Raw genomic sequence first — 18,535 nt, 5'->3', positions numbered from 1 at the left:
GACTTGAAGGGTGAAAAACTGCAAGGCACCGCAGAAAAATTCTCTCTCTCTTTTTTTTTTTAATATCCACTGTGTGTTTCTGTAGTGCACTGTTCAGGATAGGTTACGTGTCCCCTTCTGTGCCTGATTCTCCAGGTGTACTACAGCTGATACTTATAGAATGTAATCCTTCAGCTCAAACAATAAAGGCTTTTGCTCTTAGCTGTGAAGGTCCCAGGTTCAATCCCCCTGGGTGACCAAGATAATAGTCATTACAATTCCACCTTCTGAATGCCTACTTGTCTTGTGATTCAGTCAACTAAAAGACAGTTGCTGCAATGATAGGTCTGTGTTTTCTTGGGGGAAGATGGGAAAGAAGGATTCAAAACCAGATGCAAAACTACAAGTTCATATTTTGTGAGAACTCACAGGTGGTTTTTGAATTTTCAAAGTTGATCCAAGGTGGAACTGCACTGTGAAATTCCAGGCATGTCATATGTTTGCCCTAGAGAAAAAAATTGCCATTTTGCAGAGAAATAAGCATGGTCATTGCAAAAATGGTTAAAATGGCTTAAAATGCCACACATTTTAAAGAATTTGTAGAACTTGCTATGGATGGATAGAAAGACTCCACATTTTAATTAGTTTTTGCAAACATTTAAATATTTATTTCTATAGTTATATCAAACCATATAGAGAGAGTCCAAATTTGGTTCTAGCAGCCTTGACACTGTCGCTTTAATAATAAGAAGCAGTCCCTTGGTTGGTCACTAGGTGGTGTGTGACTATATATTGGAGGGGAACATTAAACTAACTCTCAACTCTCAGGGACAGCAGTACAGAAGTTTGCTCTAGTTAGAGGAGGAGCAGTGAGAGTTCCCTCAGTTCCATCCCTTTCTATTATTCTCACCCCATGTAGTGTCCAAGGTATCAGCTAAATACCACCGCTGAGTTCTGCACAAGACAAGGAAAGTTCACAACATCTCCAGCCCATTCCACTGAGATGTAGACTAAAGAATTTCCTGGTTGGGGAGACTTCAGGGCAATGGGTCCATCAGGGATCCTAAAAAGGTCCCCTCAGTATGCACTGCTTACACAGCCCTGGAGGTAGCAGAGACAACCTAGGACCAAAGGGGAAAAGCATGGCTGGCTGCTTTCTCATTGATCCTTTGGTATCATTTGTTCCAGGGTTTAAAGACAGTAAATTTCAGGACTGAGAGACTCAGCTCAATGAAGAGTCAGAGTTGTAACCCCCTGCCTCTCCCTCACACCCCAGATCCCCCTCGCTTGCTTGCACGGTCATTCACACCCCCTCTTCAGGCTGTCACAAACCACTAGAACAGCATCGCTCAGATGTAAAACCCTCAGCCTGAGAGGGAGACAAGCAGAGAGAGATACTGAATGAGAGGCAAAACCTTAAGGCACTTGGATAAGAGGAATCTGTTTCGCTAAGGGGGTGACCTGTACAAGCGCACAGAAAGAGACCAAACATTAGTGGCTGTTTTTCCTTTATCAGCTTTTGGGGGGGGGGGAGGGGAGGAGGAGACACAGGATTGTACTGATGCCTTGATGGTGCCCAGCTGCAGCCTGCACTTAGACCCCTATGGTACCACCACCCACCCACATGTTCCCTTCAGTTTGTAGCCAGATGCTTTTCAGGAAGTTTCCCTCCCCTAGTTAGCGTGTGCGCCTTAAATACACAGAATGAGAAGCAAATTAAGCAAATTGGAGAGAATTCAAAGAAGATCAAGGAGAAATGAATTACAGGCGCTGGAGGGACTGACTCATGAGGAAACATTAAAAGGACTAAATATGTCTAGCTTGGCGGAGAGATGACTAAGGGAATAATGATAAATGTCTATGAATATTTGAAGGGCATACACGCCAAGGAGGCAGAGGGACTGTGCAGAGAGCTGTACCAGGTGGTGGAACTAGGAGCAATGGGATGGAGTCAAGAAAGGAAAACAAAAACTAAGCAGAATAGCAGGAAAAAAAATCCCCTCCGCCCATGAAATGATTAAGCTCTGTCTCCCAGTGGAAGAGGTAGACAACCCACCATACAGGACATTTAGAGCAAGTTTGACCCAACACTCAGCCACGTACAGCACAGTAGGCTTTGGCCAGGGGAGGCAGGAGACTAGATTGAGCATAGATGGGTAATGGGAGCTCTACAAATGCCAGAGACAGATTAGAGTGAGAGAGTTTGAGACAGGAACTGAAGGAGATTGTTGCATCCAATTGAGACTGAAGGGAGAATTTGGCTCAGGAGAGTTTATTTACCTCGATTTTGGCCAGGATAACAGAGGTAATACCCCTGCTCTTGGTAGGGCCAGGTGATTCCTAATATCCAGCAGTGCTTTGAGTTTCCCCTTGCATTTGAAAGGTGTTTTGGGGGAAGGTGCCCTCACTAACAGATTGAGGTCTCCATTATGTACAGCCCAAAGGTCAATAGCGAAGGGAGATACCACCACTACTGACACAGGAAATTTAATGTGACGGTCACAGGGAGGACGGAAGAGAGAAGTCTATTAAACTCCCAATATAACATCCAACCTAAAGCACATCAGTGCTTCTTTAAACATCATGTAAAAGTCAGAGTTATGGCATGCAGGAAAGCCCCATGGATCCTGTCAATTAATGGATGGATGGCATCTCCTAGCCCTCCCGTTCCCCACCTCCCAAGAAGGGGACTCATTATAGTGGACCCAATTCATCCTTGCCCTATGGCCTCTTTGCACTAGATAAACTGGCACAAAGGGACCACAAGACAGGATTAAGGCCTCCTATGGGCACTTCCTACACTATAGCATTTAAACTCAGCTCTAAAGCCAGCTATTGCCTTCTGCAATGCTCCCCAGGAGGACAAGCCCCTAAATAAAATGGGCTGTTAAATACAGTTCTGAACAGCAATAACATTCCTGAGCCAGCTTGAGCTTCCACATGGGGCCACTGCTTAATAAACAGATTGTTAACTTCTAGTAACAAGTAATTTCTCAAAGCTCCTTGGTTAATGCTCTACCCCTCCCCCTCCCCCAATGCAGCAGCTGGGTGGCTTTTCCATTTACAAACTAGCGTGAGATAATCCACTGAGGCAAGTTTAGGGAAAGGAGTAGGTAACAGAGACCTCTCCTCTGCACCCATCCCACCAATGCACTTCTCAGACTCATCAACAGCACAGCAAGGAGCAGGAGATTCCTGAGGAGCTAGTCAACTGCTCCTCCCCTTCCCACACTGAGCAATAAACAACAACGACACACCCAGAACGGAATAGAAGCATTGGGTGAAATACAGGGAGCATTCACTAGTGTTTAATGGCTCATCAGCTACCATAGACTAGCACTCAGCTGGGAGACCTTCAAGAAAAAAAAAACCAGGGACTGCTGGCAGTGGTGGTATGAATTCAGTAGGTGGGGCTCTTTCCTCTGAATCAGTACAGAACCCAGTGTTCCCATATGGTGTGAGGGGATACAATGCTGCTAGAACTATTGTCATTGACTAGATGTTTAACTCTAGCCTCCTAGTTCAAATCCACTGCGGATAATCTGATTTCTTTTACTACCTAAATTTCACCCAATAGCTTCAGCTGGGAAAGTGATTCATCACATACCAGCTTAACAGTGGTGGTAGAACAGGACAGCTTCCCCATTCCACCCCAGAGTGGGCTGCATTTCAGTCACAGGGAAGTAACCCATCTTCAGTGCAAACAGCCTAAAGAGGTGGGGGATCCTGCTGTGTAGATCTGAGGTAGCATGATTCCCACTCTCCTTGTGGAAGCACTTGATGGAATGCATTATAAGTATTTGGAACTCAAACTAGAATGCTCTGGCTGCATAGGAGCAGTAAGCCTGTTTGAGGTAGCTGGGGGGGGGGGGGGGGAGAAGAGAAATGCAGTATGCAGACTAGCTGGTGAGGAAGCAATGGTTTCTAAGAGACAGCAGAGACATTTGCTTTTCTAACATCATACTTTGCATTCCTAATTCATTTCTATTGTCCTGCTACTCTCCACCAAAGCTTTGACAGGTCTCAGAGCCCAGTGCTAACTCTGTTACAAACTATTCATCTAAATTCAATTTTATCATGATATAGCTACCTGCCTTCCCTGTTTCTTGCCCCCTTCAGAGCACTGACTCTACCTACAGCTCCTTGCTGTAAAGCCTCCCCCATTCTAGCCTCTGCTCTTCACTTTTTCATCTCTCCTTTGGGAGACCCGCCCCTCTTGGGAGCCAATCAAATTGACACATCAATCAGACAGATTGACAGCAGCTTCAACCCATCTTCAATCAGGGCTGCAACAGCTGCCTCCTGCAATGCACCCTCAGTGCTACAGCCAAAGCTACCTGGACAAACCTTTTTAAATACCCTGCCCTGGTAAAACGCTATGAGAAGAGGATTTAAAGGCAAATCTGTGTAGGGAGCATGTACCAGTGGTAGTGAGGTGCCCTTATCAAGGGGTCTTACTAAAGGCTCCAGTTGATTTGCTAATGTCACAAAAACATTACACAGTTAACCCCATTTAATTGGCACCCTGCTCAGGAGAGCCCCAAAGAAATGGAAAAGCAGGGTAGGCAGTCATAACTCAAGTGCATGGGCAGAGCTAAGGTGGGATGAGGGTACAAAGACACCCTGCCAGTCAGAAGTGAGGTGCATTAGCACAGCTGGGTGTGGAGTACAAGGAGATGCTGTACATTAGGTTCAAGGTGCATTGGCAGAGTTGTGTGAGGAGCCAATGTTCCCAATTCTTCCCTACAGTCTGCTACTTGGAGCCACTCTAATAGCATAAAATAGCTAAGCATTCAGTTTAACCAGCTTTCCAGGATTCCCCGGGAACCCTTGTAATCTTCATCAGGATTTCTAACTATTCTTTTCCCCCCAGTGCCGTGTAGTTGCCCTTTAAGCTTTCAAGCACATTTTTCTTCTGGACTGTGTACCTGTTCTTCCCCTCTCTCCTGCTAATTTTGTGGATTTGATCCAGCCCCCCAGATCCCAACAGCCCTGAGGTTTGGGTTGTTAAAAATCTGGATGTGAATTTTTCAGCTTGATCTCGTCTCTAGTACTAGTGGTGCCCAGCGTTTGCAGGAGGTGACCCTGCTAGCACAAGGCCCATTCTATGTCCCCATGGCAACCAGAGCTTCATGTGCATCACAGTCTGGTTCCTGAAAGACAAGGTTATGGGCCGGACTGCCATTCCCAAAGAAACATCCAGGAGGCAGAGCGGCATGGAGGGTAGGAAGAGAGCTGGGGTGTCATTGATACAGGACACACTGTAGTGTTGCTGGTGACATCACACAGCAAGCGATTGCTTTTCAGTGAGGGGTGAACAGGCCTAGAGTGCGATGCTCTGGGTCAGATCGTATACTTGGCTGGATTAAAAATATAGCCCAGTCAGTTGTGAGTTCAAGTCTTCCCACAGCGGTGTAAGAATCACATGCAGGGTTAGTAATTTCTGGTTGCATTTAGAGCCAGCTGACGCACAAGACCCTGCAACTTCTTTTGTTCGTTGGATGTGTGCAGTCTAGCCACACATTTTATTATTATTTGTATAATGGTTGTACCTAGGAGCTCCCATCATGTACCTGGACCCCATTGTGTTAGCCGCTGTAAAAACAGAGCAAAAAGATGGTCACTGGCCCAGTCTCCTCCTGTAGTTTATTCTTATTTTGATAAGTGAGCTACCCAACCCAAGGCAGATCGAGAGAGCCCTTGAAATGGAACAGCCCTGTTGGGCTTAGCTTCACCATAATCCATCACCAGGCCTTCTTGTCCCTTGCCATTCTCCATAGGGGTCATAGCCACAGATGCCAGCGGAAGAGGATGGACTGTAGTCATTCCATGTCCAAAAGTCCTTGTCACCTACTACTAGACTGGGGACTGCAGACACACAATTAGAGTATCCCTGTGGAGGGGCCCAGACTTGGCCTGACCCCACACTGCATATGGGCTCAGTTCCTGTACTGGGCTCCTCAGCCTTCAGCTCTAGAGACCAGGATGTTACCAGCTGAACTGGGCTCTATCTCACCATTAGGGGGAATGAGACAGCAGTCTAGATGGGAGCAATTAGTTAGCCAAGGTGCTGTAATTTAAATTCCTCAAACATTATATTGCAAGGCCAGTTAAAATATGCAAGATGAAAAACCTGAGGGCTACTAGCATCACCATAAGTGTTTTGCATTTTGGGATATTCCAGTCCCTTCCTGAGCGGCTTTTATCTGCCAAAGGAGATTTTCCTCTTGCTCTGTGCTGATTTACAAGAGAATTTAATGATACCAAATCTCCTAAGCCAGGGGTGGCCAACCTGAGCCGGAGCCGGAGCCAGAATTTACCAATGCACATTACCAAAGAGCCATAGTAATACGTCAGCAGCCCCCCATCAGCTCCTCACCCACTCCCAGCACCTCCCGCCCACCGGCAGCCCCACCGATCAGCGCCTCCCCTCCCTCCCCACACCTCCTGATCAGCTGTTTCATGGTGTGCACAAGGCTCTGGGGGGAAGGGTGAGGAGCAAGGGCACAACAGGCTCAGAGGAAGGCATGGAGTGGGGGCAGGATCTGTGGCAGAGCCAGGGGTTGAGCAGTGAGCACCCCCCAGCACATTGGAAAGTTGGCACCTGTAGCTCCAGCACTGGAGTCGGTGCCTATACAAGGAGCCGCATATTAACTTCTGAAGGGCCGCATGTGGCTCCAGAGCCACAGGTTGGCCACCCTTGTCCTAAGTGCTGTAATTTGCTGGAGAGCACATGGGTTGGGCTTGTGGTGTATTGGACACTGGAACGTTGAGATCGCTTATTTCAGTTGTGCCAAGGACCTTCTGCATAATGCTGTTTTCCCACCCTGGAAAGGGGCAATGAGCTTCACCCAGAGAAGAATATTTTTCTCCCAAACATCATTTTAATGCTCCTATTCCTGGGGCTGGAACACCCTGGTTCCATTTTTCACACTAAAGGAAACTCGGAGACTAATTGGGAGAACTGTTTGTAAAGAGACTGAAATGAATCCTCCAGCCTTAGATCTTCTAGTGTTTCAAGCAAGAGGTGCCCAAGATTGCCCAGAGATGTGTCATGGCTTTTGGGAGGCATTCCCAGTTAGGAAAGGGTGGTGGGGATGAATGGAAGCCATGTCTGTACATACATCAGAAATAATTAGAGATGAGGACTGGAAAAAGTACATCTTCTCAATAAGGACCATTAACCAGCCACATTGGAGTGAGCTATAAAGACTCTGGCTAATGGAGAGGTCAACCACCTCATGGCACATGGGGCTATGACACCTTTTGTGAAAAGCCTAGTATAAGAAGGGCACTGTGGTCTGGTGGACGAGGTCCTGGGCTGTCAGTCAGGAGAGCTTGGGTCTCATCCTAGCTCTGCTGTTGATTTGTTGTATGAACTTGCTCAAGTCACTCAGCTATTTTAGGCCTTTGCTTCTTCTTTTGTTAAGCTTTTTGAGCTTAACAGATGAAACTCCTTAGCCACGTGTTTGGTGCAGATAACAGTGCACTGCACAAAGAATGGATAGTAATACTCCTTATCTCATTGCTAGGCTTATCCAGCACAGCAATCAGCTATGCAGTTTCATGCTGGAGGAAGTACCTGAGCTCCCTTTAAGAGCCTCCATTTTGCCCCAGCTGCTACTGGATTAATATAGGCTGGAAGAGGAAAATTAACTTCAAGCCTTTGCAAAGATTGAATTGTAGAGAGCTACACAGAATGTGGTTAAGTGAAACAGGGAATCCCATTAACCTACAGAGACCTGGATTGAGTTCACCACCGAAATGGGTTTGGATGGCCTTAGACAATGACTACTGTATGTTTGTTCATATCACCAAATCTCTGTGCCTCGCACTCTGGCTGTGAGTTGTGTAGCAGTGTGGAATTCTCTCCACCTGTGGGTTGGTAAGGTGGAGGACTGGGACAGCTAGTGAGAGGGACTCTGGGCCTGCTTGCTCTCAAGGCTGGATCCCCATTCAGAGGTCACGAGGATGCCTGGTGTGTGCCAGGCAGGTTTTGCATGCACATGGAAATTAACAAATGTTGCTTGTAGCTGGCAAGGGCAGATAATTGGGAGAGGGAATTGGAAAAAAGCAGACGAGTCAAAAGGAAAGACATGAAAGACCCATAGCCCGCAGCCCTCATTAACAACAACAAAAAGATGATGTCCTTACATTTTAATCAAAGGCAATTATTTTATGAAATGGTATTATCATTCGAGAGCACATGAGTAGGCCCTATTATGGACTCTTCTGCACTGAGATGTCACCCCAGCTTGCTAAGAGACAAAAGTGACATTTTTTTTTAGGTCTTGTTGGCTTCCTCCTGCCTGTGTAATGCAAGAAAGACACACTGAGAGAGAAGGCACACCTGGAGTAATGTTACTGGGGATCAGTAGGAAGACACGGGATTCGGCCATTCAGCTGCAACCCAAATCCCAATCTCTGCTGGGCCCAGGCAGTGCATCACGTTGCCTCTACGTGTCCAGCCTGCAGCATGTTAATTTTGGCCAATCAGCCAGAAGTAGGGGGCACCAGATGAATAATCAATCAGCAGTGAGGAGTAGTCATGAGAGGGGCATTGAGCTAGCACTGGGAGGTGGGATGAGTCAAGGGGGCAGTCAGCAAGTGCTTGGGATGTGTGTGTGAGGTGCAGTGAAGCCAGACGGGGTGAGGGGGAGGTGAAAGTTGCAATCAGGCAGCCACTGTTATGAAGGGAAGCGGGAAGGGCAGTATGGCTGTTCATCTGGGAGGAATGGGTGGTCCATCGTTGGCCTGTTTAATGGATCTTCCCATTCATATCAGGGCCAAGGGCTGGCTGTGTAGTTTTGGGCCCACTGTGGCTCCATGAAAGGTGTATTATAGTCTGGGAAGCATTCCTGCCTCTAATCTCCTCCCTCACCTCCTTCCTTCCACCGAGGGTGCTGACACTGAGTTCTCAATCACTGTCCCTGCAGCATTGCCAGATGCCCACCAGCTATCAGGGGATAGAAGGGGATGGATTGTGACTCACTCACCCTAAGACCCAGAAGAAGGTTGTTTGACTGGGAGGCCAGCCTGACAGTATCCCTGGCAGTTCGTCTTTGTGGACTGTGTTTCTCTTTGAGGACGGGGCGGCTCCTGTAAAGCAAAGAGACATGGAGAAAAGGGGACAGAAAAGAGGAGAAGGGAGGAACATGGCCCAGTTGTGCCCTGTCTCAATCTGGTGTAAATCAGGAGTAAGTCCAGTGAGATATGTGGCATGAAAGCAGCATAAAACCTGACTGAGCAAGAGCAGAATGGGGCCCCGCATGTCACACAGTAAAGAAACCCCCCTCAGGAAATGCTGTTTAATTGTTTAAATTAGTGTAAAGAGACAGAGATGGTGAAAGGAGGGAAAAGAGTTTACAAAGGCAAAGTCTCAATTAAAAAAATAAAGGAACAATATGGGAATTATTAATGAAACATATTGGGTTTTTTACATAAAAGGAAGAACCAAGAGGGAATGTATTTATTTGTAAACGTAAGAGGGAATTTTATACAGATTTTTCAGGGTAGTTCCACATCCAGTGACTCAGCAACATTTCCATCACAGCTTCGTGTACACTCAAATGGGGTGCTGGAAACAGGCAGGATCCAGGATTAACCTCTGCACCTCCCATGGCCCGGGTGTAGGACACACAGTGTGAGAAAGACTCCAAGTGAAGGATACGAAAGCATTTTTCATGCAGGAATCTTCAGGTACCGTGAGAGTCCTTTCTTTAGTGCTAATGTGACTCCCACCATTTTGGCTGACACACTTGGGACTAAACTGGGACCCTTCAGAGCTAAAAGAAATGTTGCAGCTTCAGATGCCTTCTCAAGGGGCAGTTCCAGACACATATCCTCAGTGGATTGGACAGCACTGGGAGTCCCTGTAACATGTACTAACTGGGTGGGCGGGGGTGTTTCACAAATAACTTTTTCTATGACCTCAGCCACCTGAGTCTGCAATTGTGAGGGGACAAATTTTCAGCAATGAAAGTGAAGGGACACCACGTTTGTGTAGAACAGAAGTAACTTTGGGAGCAAATGGAGAGACAGTTTTCAAAACAAGGAACGCTTGAGAGGTATGATCCAGGAAACGGCTATCAAAGCAGTCATATTCAATTCCTTCTATCTTAGTTCCTGTGATTTAGGACTTACACAGCTTATGGCTACCAGACAACTTCAAGGCTCTGGTAGAAAACACTGGAGAGTAGTGGTAGTGCAGTTCCCTTGAGCCCACTCCCAGGAGACGGGCGGATTTGGTGTTGTAGAAGAGCACACTATGTCAATGGTTGGGCTTTGGTATTAAAGTCAAGTTTGCCTACGTTAGTAACTGCAACACTAATCAATGTGATTTTCTTTGCACACAGGCCTTTCCCTGTGTGCTTCACCTCATGTTTCTTGTACACAGAATCTATTTCTGCAGAACTCCCTATAGCAGACGGTATTAGACATGGTCCCCCTAAGCTTTACTAAAGCTACAAGTTAATGATGATGCTTCTTTAGCTCAAGCTCTCAAGGTTCATCCTTTTAGCGTGGAAGTTCCTGGGTTCAAACACCACTTTTGGCCTGGTCATTGCCAGGACTACAGACTGCCATCTCTCCATCACAAGAAGACGTTTTCCTGGCATTGCACAACATGTTCTCTGGTCTCCCAAACCCAGGCTTGCTTATTGCCCAGAGAGCTTACTTATGATCTCTTGATGCTGAAGTCCCCAGACTCTAGTGACTCCCTTGGCTTGAGGTGCCCGTTGTACTTCGTTTGTGTACAGAATGAGATTACGTTCTAGTGATGTTATTGTCTTCTAGGAGGAGGCCTAGAAAATAATTTGGGAAAATGTGTCAGTCTAACAGGAATGTAGTTGTACTCTCCCACGTGTCTGTTGGTCCATGTATTCCTAGCATCTCACCTCCAGCAGTGACAGGACTTGATACTTCAGAAGAAGGCAGCTAGGAAACTGCAGGGCTGCACATGACAGTAAATTCCTTCCTGGCCCCTGGTGTTTATTTGAACAGCACCTTTGAGCCATTTAAGGTTTGCCCATTGCCAGCTAATTTTGAATAGGTGTCAGTGACCTTCAGGATATGAATAGCTCCAGAGTGTCTTTGTACTTAGGGGAAGCGGGTGGGTGACACATCACCATTTATGAGCTGCAGCTATTCTCCTATTCATCACAAAGGACTTTGTTGGCCAGAATCGACGACAATTACTGAGATGTGTGCTGTGTCACTTGTAACTGGGCCAGACAGGAGTGAGTTTCCTGGTGTGACACTGTCTCTTTCTCACTGTCTTAGATCCTCAGCCTTTGACAGCCTTCCCTTGAATGGCATGGTGTTGCTAGGCAACATTTATAGTGCCCCTCACGTGGGCTACTGGTTACTGCCCCATGACAATTGAGACTTTGAAGACAAATGTTTGTCAGGAGGAACAAAATAACTTTCTATCTGTTTCCCCCCCTTCTCCCCTCCTATTTGATGAGGTGAAAGATGAATCATTCTAAATGTCATGGGTCAAATTCTGCTCTCAGTGACTCTGGAGTAAAGCTGGTTGAAATCAGCCTTTGGAGGGTAAGTTCCTTGCTAGATGCCTGGGATTGGATCCTCTACATCTGGAGTGTGACTGCAGGATCTAGCTAATGTTCTTTAGTCATGTGCATTAGAGGAAGTAACTAGAGCTGGTCGAATCATGAATAAAATTTACTGGCACATAGTTTGTTCAGCCATAGACGCGAACAAATGTGTTGAATCCATTATTCTCAAATATGTTTCAACCAACTCTGGAAATAATGCTGCTAAAGCCCCTTGCGCTGAATTGAGAACCCTAATATTTAAATCCTTATTTAATTCTATCTCTTCCTCTTGTTGTTATGTTCGGCAGCGTGCTGCTGCTGCTGCAGCAGCTCGTGTGCCAGATACAAGGTTACAAGGCTTAGACGGTTCAAAATGTTCTCTCCGCATCAGTAAAGCCAGGAAGTACGAAGCGGCTCTAGCAACTGAGAGCATGCAGGCCAGCTGGCATCGTGGCTTCGGTGCACTCTCACCTCTTAGAGGCTGCTGGCTTAAAACCTAGCTCCAGCTTCCAGTGGAAATGCATTTGGTGATCTCATCCTAGTCCCAGGAGGGATATTTGTCCACCTCCCAAAAATCACCAGTCAATTTAATATGTTTGGCAGGCTGTGCTATGGAGAGGTACAAGACTGGAATAGCAGACAGTGATGTTACAGGTCAGGACTGAGGTCTATTGGGAAATGCATGGATGTGAAGCCTGGACTGGAAATAACAGGATCCATGATAGATCAGGACTGAGATGCATTAACATAGCTTCATGGAGGTCCAGGACTGGAATAGCAGAGAGCACTGTGGGTCAGGATTGAGGTACATTTGTAGAGCTCCAAATAGGGCTGGTTGAAAATTTTCTGTCAAAACGTGTTTTTTTGACAGAAAAGCGGGAGTTTGGAAAGCAAAAGGTTTTGCAGATAGTGTCTGATTTCCTAAAACAACGTTTGATTTTTTTATTGAAAAACCAAAAAAATCCCACATTGAATATGTTTGGCTGAAATCCAGTCACTGTGGAGCTTTGAGTAGTTTTTTCCCACCTACCCCCAAATTGGGTTTTTGGTTTCTCAACAAAAAGTCAAACATTTCTGCCCAACCTACCCCCATTTTTCCATCCAACTTTAGTTGTCCAGGTGCTCAGCACAGCTGGCCACAATGTTCTGGGCTGCTGCTCTCTGCCAGCCAACTCGACTTCCTCCTCTTCAGATGAATTTTTGCACCTTTTTCCATGTAGTCCATTATTCATTCATTCCCTTGTGAAAACTCACTTTTTCCATAAAGCCTTTCAAAAATAAACAGCCAGAAAGATAATCCCTTAAAAACATTAACCAAACTGCAGCACAATCACATGTAACCCTCTCCCTGGGGTAGAGACCAAGCTGTGGTCGGAGCATGAATCAGGCCTAGCAATTAAAGCAGATGCTGGGAAGTGGATCCAATCCTAGGGCCACAACTGGAGTCAGGAGCCAGGAGTCAGAGCCAGAACAAGGAAGTGATAGCCAGGCAATAGGTGAGAAACAAGTAGTCATACCAAGGGTCAGATCCAGAGTCTGGGTGAGGAAACTGGAGCCAGGAGCAAGTTGTAGTAGCAAGGACTGAGGAGGAACAAGCTTGAGGAACAAGGCACAAATGGGACTAGGAGCAGGGCTGGTGCAGGAGAGGAGCAGCAGGAACAGAGGAGATCACAGCTGCATGCAGGAATGCACTGAGCAGCTAGAAGGATTGTGCTGCTGGGCAAACAGCCAGGAGCTGCCCTTCCTGACTAATCAGGTGATGCAGGCATTCAGGTAGCCTGCTGCAGGCCAGCACAGCAGACTGGCTCCGCTGCACGCCCCGATCACTGAGCACTAGGTGAGTATGCTCAGCGCTGTACAGAATATGGAGGAGACATGGGCCCTGCCCAATGAGGATTTTTCTCTAAGCCAGCCAGCACGGTAGAGATCCACAAAGTACTGCATGCCTAGAGAGTGGCTTTATCACACCATGCTGGTGCGGGGGTTTCTTAAATACTTACAAACCATGGTTCTGTCTGGAAGCTTCAGGGCTGACGTGTGCTACGAGCTGGAATCTGAAGGAAGAGTTGGTGGATACATAGCACAGGATGAGCCTTAGGGAGTTCCAGGGTAGCACGGAATGGAGCACAGTGATGAAAGTAAGAGGATGCAAAGGGAGAGGAAAGGTGTAAGTTGGGGAGGGGGAGGGGGGAGAACAGGTGGAGATGGGGGTGGAGCAAGGTATGCAGAGAGCCTTGTAGGGGAGGATGAAGTGCTTAAACTTGGAGTCAAAGGGGAGAGAGAGTGAACAGGAGAATCTGAATTAGGTAACCGTGATCAGAGCAAAAAGCCTAATATTTGTCGAAGCTGCATTGGTGGTAGATGCACATTGTAAGCTCCTTGGGGCAAGGACCGTATCTTACTCTTTGTACGTACAATGATGAGCACATTGTCAGCCCACGTAATAATCAATATTCCTTGCCCATATCCTCCATGGATCTCAAATCCCTTTATAAACATTAATGATTTAAGCCCCACAATGTTTCCCCCCATGAGGAAGGTAATATTATCTCCATTTTACAGATGGGGGAATAGAGACACAGAGAGGGTAAGTGACTTGTCCAAGGCCACATAGAAAATCTGGGGCAAAGTAAGGAATGGAACCTAGGCATCCTGAATTGCAGTCCTCTAGCTGACTCACTAGACCACACATGGATAATCATGCAAGTAAGTCTTTTGTTAGGGTGTACAGGATCAGAGTGGTGACAGTTCTGGCAGCCAATGAATGCACTACGGGCCAGACCTCGGTGCCCAGAGCTTGGTTAGCCAATAGGAGCAATAGTTTACTCTGACAAATCACTGGCACCTGGAATTAGTGGTTGGGCATAAGGTACAATGCATGAGGGCTATTTCCTACTAGATTTTTCCCCTCACTGCCATTGGATGGGCTGTTGCCAGCTGATTCACCAGCTAATGAAGTTCATGGTGCCAACGTATTGACACAGATGTCATACTAGAGATGACTGACTTTCTTTCTTTCTTTCTTTCTTTCTTTCTTTCTTTCTATAAAACAGCAAAACAAAGCAAAGCCCCGTAGCCCCGAACTACTGCATCAACAATAATATGTTGTGGATCTTCCAGAACCCGGCTCAGAGTGTGAGTCCCTAGAAGGGAAAACGAAGCCCTGAGACGATACAGGTTTAACCATCACAAAGCCTTCACACCATACAACACTGAACACACAATGCAGCGTGGCCACTGACTCCACTGCCTTTTACGCAGGAGGGAGGACAGTGGCAGATTCGTTCTGCAGCAAGGTGGGTCGTCTCTTGCTAGTGCTAATCCTGATAGAAGTCTAGGGGACAAAGAGGCTGTGCAAACAGCAGTCCTCCAGTTCCCTTCTCTGCTGCTCTCCTCGTCCCTGCTCCAGATCTCCCCCTCTCCTTCCATTGCTCTCCCTTCTCTTCAGTTGCCTCACTGTCCCCTCCTTTTACCCAATCTTCCCCCTCCTTCCTCTATTCTGACGCCTTTCCCCCCGGCATTACCCTTCCTTTAACCCCTCACGTCCCGCCCTTCTTCATTTCCCCCTCTATTATTCATGCAATATTTCTAACACTCCAAACCTTGCATCTCCTCTCCTGCTGCAGACCTCGTCTACCCATCTGCATCTCAGCTCTGTTGGAGCCTGTTTGTCTGGCAGATCACCGCCAAAGCCAGGAGTCTGAACATCAGGGGTCTGATTCTGCTCTCACTCAAAGCAGCTTTAAACTTCCATTGGCTTGAGTGGTGCAGGATTGGGCCTCAGGAGAGGCCTAGCTGATAGATACCAGCCTGGGAGGGAGATTTTAAAAATTACTCTTTGCTATTTCAAACAACCAAACCCTCATGGTCACTGAACACTGTCAACATGTGCTGTTAAACTGACGACTGACTCATATCTATTTAAAAGCAACAGCCATGCTACTTCACAAGCACCAGTATTTTACCCTTTTCTAGCACCTTTCGTCCAAGGATCTCAAAGCATTTGAGGCTCGCAACACAAAATAATTTGCACCCCTGTGCAGTACTATTATTATCCCCATTTTACAGATGAGGAACTGAGGCACAGAGAGCTTCAGTCAGTTGCCCAAGGGAGTGGGACCTGCACCTCCCAAGTCCCAAGCTAGCACCCTAACCAGGGGCCGGCTGGCCTCTCTCTGAGTCAGAGGGGGGGGAAGGGCCTTGCTCAAGGACAGAGACAACAGGAAATAGAGCCCAGAATCTCTGTGTCTGTGTCCTGTGCCCTGTGCCAGCTATGAGAAGGCAGTGGGGGCCAGGAATGGCTGTCTTAAGTTCTCTCTCTCGCTGCTCAGCTCCTTGCCCGCTCGCTTCATAAATAACACACTGTCATTTTTTTCTTATTATAATTGTTATTTTCCAGAGTGCTTTAAAAGCAGGGGCCGAAGCAGCCCGAGCGCCAATAACAAACTGCAGATAAAACATATTAGATTTGATTTCCTCCTTTAGCTCGCTGACTTGATTCTTTTTGTTTTGATTGCTTCATTATTTATTTTTAGCCCTGACTTCAGAGGTGCTTTTTATTTAAATTTAATTTAATTTTATTTTAATTCCCCAGGCTCTGGCAGGGCGTCAGCAGGATCATTGCAGAAGTGCAAAATTCATTGTGGAGAAAGGGGAGGCTGGAGGAAACAGAGGGTCCAGTATGAGAGCTGCTCCACGCTGCATCTTTTGAGTGCTTCGTGTTGGGGCGGGGGGGCCGTTGAAAGTGGCTGTGAGACAAAGAAAGTCAGTAGAAGATGTTAATACACTCTTGGCAGGGGCACAAAAGAGTGTATTAATGGGGCTATCTGCTCGCTTCCAGTTCTCCCTCTCTTCTGGCTGTTATGGAAATATTTGGCTTGCATCTCTCTCTATCTGACAGCTTTGCTGACTCTTAAGGAATGAAAACCTCGGGAGGCTGGGAGACTTTCCACTCCTCCCTTTCTTTTCTGGTTGCTTTAAAATTCTTGGTAATAGCCAGCCACCGTGAGACAAGGCCCCTCCGACGGCGCTCCCTGGGCTAGAGTGAGGTGACGCGACTCAGCGCGGCGGACAACGGTCCCATTCACTGGAGAAATACCACAGCAGAATCACAAGTGCGCGAGAATAAACAAGGCTGGAGTTAATCTAAAGTTGTTTTACACTCTGTTTTATTAAAGTCAATGCATTTCCGTTCCTCTGTGTGGAGCCTAGTAGCGCTTAATTACCATGACTCAGGGAGAATGTTAATAACAGGGAGTGCGCTGGCTGAGCTGCAATGGAGGGCCTCTCCTGACCTCTAGAGGCTGGCTATGGGAAGGAGTGACAGCTTCCTGTGAAAGTCAAAAGCTGGAGCTGTGCACAAGGTGGGAAAGGAGCAAAAAGGGCCGTGTTTTTTTGTGGGAGGCTTTCAGGAGCCATTCCCTGCTGATTAGTCACGGGACCGACTTGCCATGCCTTCTGACATCACTTCCTGCCAACAAAACGCCACCCGCTCTTGTGGTGCTTTATTCTCATCTTGTTTCCTGCTCATCGTCTGCCACTGATGTCTAACCACGTACTGACCATTCCTCGGTTGCTCGGCACACGGGAAGGAGTTGGAAAGAAGCCTCGGCCCAGCTTTCGTTTTTGTGCCCACAATGTTCCAGGGGCAACTGATATACTTGAGACAACTCGCTGTCAGCTTTGCTGGTGCACTCCGATAGTCAGACATTTAAGTGACATCAAATGCACTGGCAAAACTGCCTCCCCTACTACGGGCCTCTGCATAATGCTGAGCTCAGAATGAGGCTACTTTAGGGGAGCTGGAACAATTTTTACAATAGGGGTGCTGAGAACCATTGAACTCAACAGTAAACCCTGTATATAATAGAAACCACTTCAAGCCAGGGGGTGCTGCAGCACCCCCCACACTCCTAGTTCCAGCACCTCTGGGCTGCTTCTAGCTATCTGGCCCTATACCTGTGTGGGGGACCATATTCTGCCTCATTTTACGTCTGGGCAAGTCCACTGAAGTCAATGGCATGGGTACAGAATGTATGAGTGTAACTGAGGGCAGAATTTAGCTCACAAGAGATGAATTCATCCTTGGTGTAACTCAACTGATTTTAATAGAGTTGTTTCAGGAATGAATCTGGCCCATAGTGTTTACTTCACAAAATTAACAGTGTCAGATTATCAAGAATGCTGAAAATGTTGTGATGCAGAAGGATTTCTCCCTTACATTGGAAACCCACACAACTGACAAGTCCTGATGCTTCAGTACATTGCAATGTGTGGTGGTACATATTCTGCGCTGCAGAAAGAGTGTGTGTATGTGGTGTGTGTCCATGATGAAGTATAAGCTGATAGTATGTGCGTAGGGGTGTGTGTGTTGTGTTGGGGGGCTGTACTGTGGCATGTTTGCATTGTATTGTGGAGTTGTGCTGTAGCTTTTCTGAACATCCTGTGGCATGGGTTGTACTGTGTGTTTGTACTGAAGTGTGTGCATGGCACGCTGTGCGTGCTACAAAGTGCATGCTTTGTCATGCATATGAACATTGGATTTTGAGGTTAACTGTACTCATATCTTTCTTATTAATAAGCTCTGAAGCAATGTTATACATCCTATTATAATGTGAACATGTGTTTTACTTCCTTTGTGTCCATTCTTGTGAGCCATCCTTTTATCAAAAATCAGTATTATGTGCAACAAGCCGCATGCTGAAGCAAGCAGAACAGGACATCTGTATAGTGATAGCAGACATCATACCTAATGAATTAGCTCTGTCTAAGGAGCTCATCTTCTGAGGACCCAGGCAGCCTGTTTTATGAGCTGCATTAGAACGAGAGATTGAGACTTGCAGAGCTGTTGTGTGCTGGCTGTAACTTTAGAAATCCGGATGCTGGAACCCCAGCAGATTAGGAAGGAGCAGTGTTTCTGACTTCAATCCAAACAGTCAATTCCCATAAGGTCCAGGTCCAGGTCACATGGCAGAAAGTCATCCAGCAACATACTGTAAAAT

General features: G+C 46.8%; 1 long non-coding RNA gene across 1 annotated transcript; it reads left to right on the top strand.

Annotated features, from left to right (window-relative positions):
• The first annotated feature begins 5,132 nt into the window (after positions 1–5,132).
• LOC120374069 lies at positions 5,133–16,721 on the top strand. Its single transcript, XR_005585879.1, has 3 exons — positions 5,133–5,202; positions 14,588–14,830; positions 16,129–16,721. It is a non-coding gene; the product is annotated as an uncharacterized LOC120374069 (long non-coding RNA).
• Positions 16,722–18,535: the final 1,814 nt, after the last annotated feature.

Source organism: Mauremys reevesii, linkage group 10 (assembly GCF_016161935.1).
Source record: "Mauremys reevesii isolate NIE-2019 linkage group 10, ASM1616193v1, whole genome shotgun sequence".
Classification (NCBI taxonomy): Eukaryota; Metazoa; Chordata; order Testudines; family Geoemydidae; genus Mauremys; species Mauremys reevesii.
The sequence above is the reverse complement of the archived record's forward strand: the minus strand, read 5'-3'. Positions and strand labels throughout refer to the sequence as shown.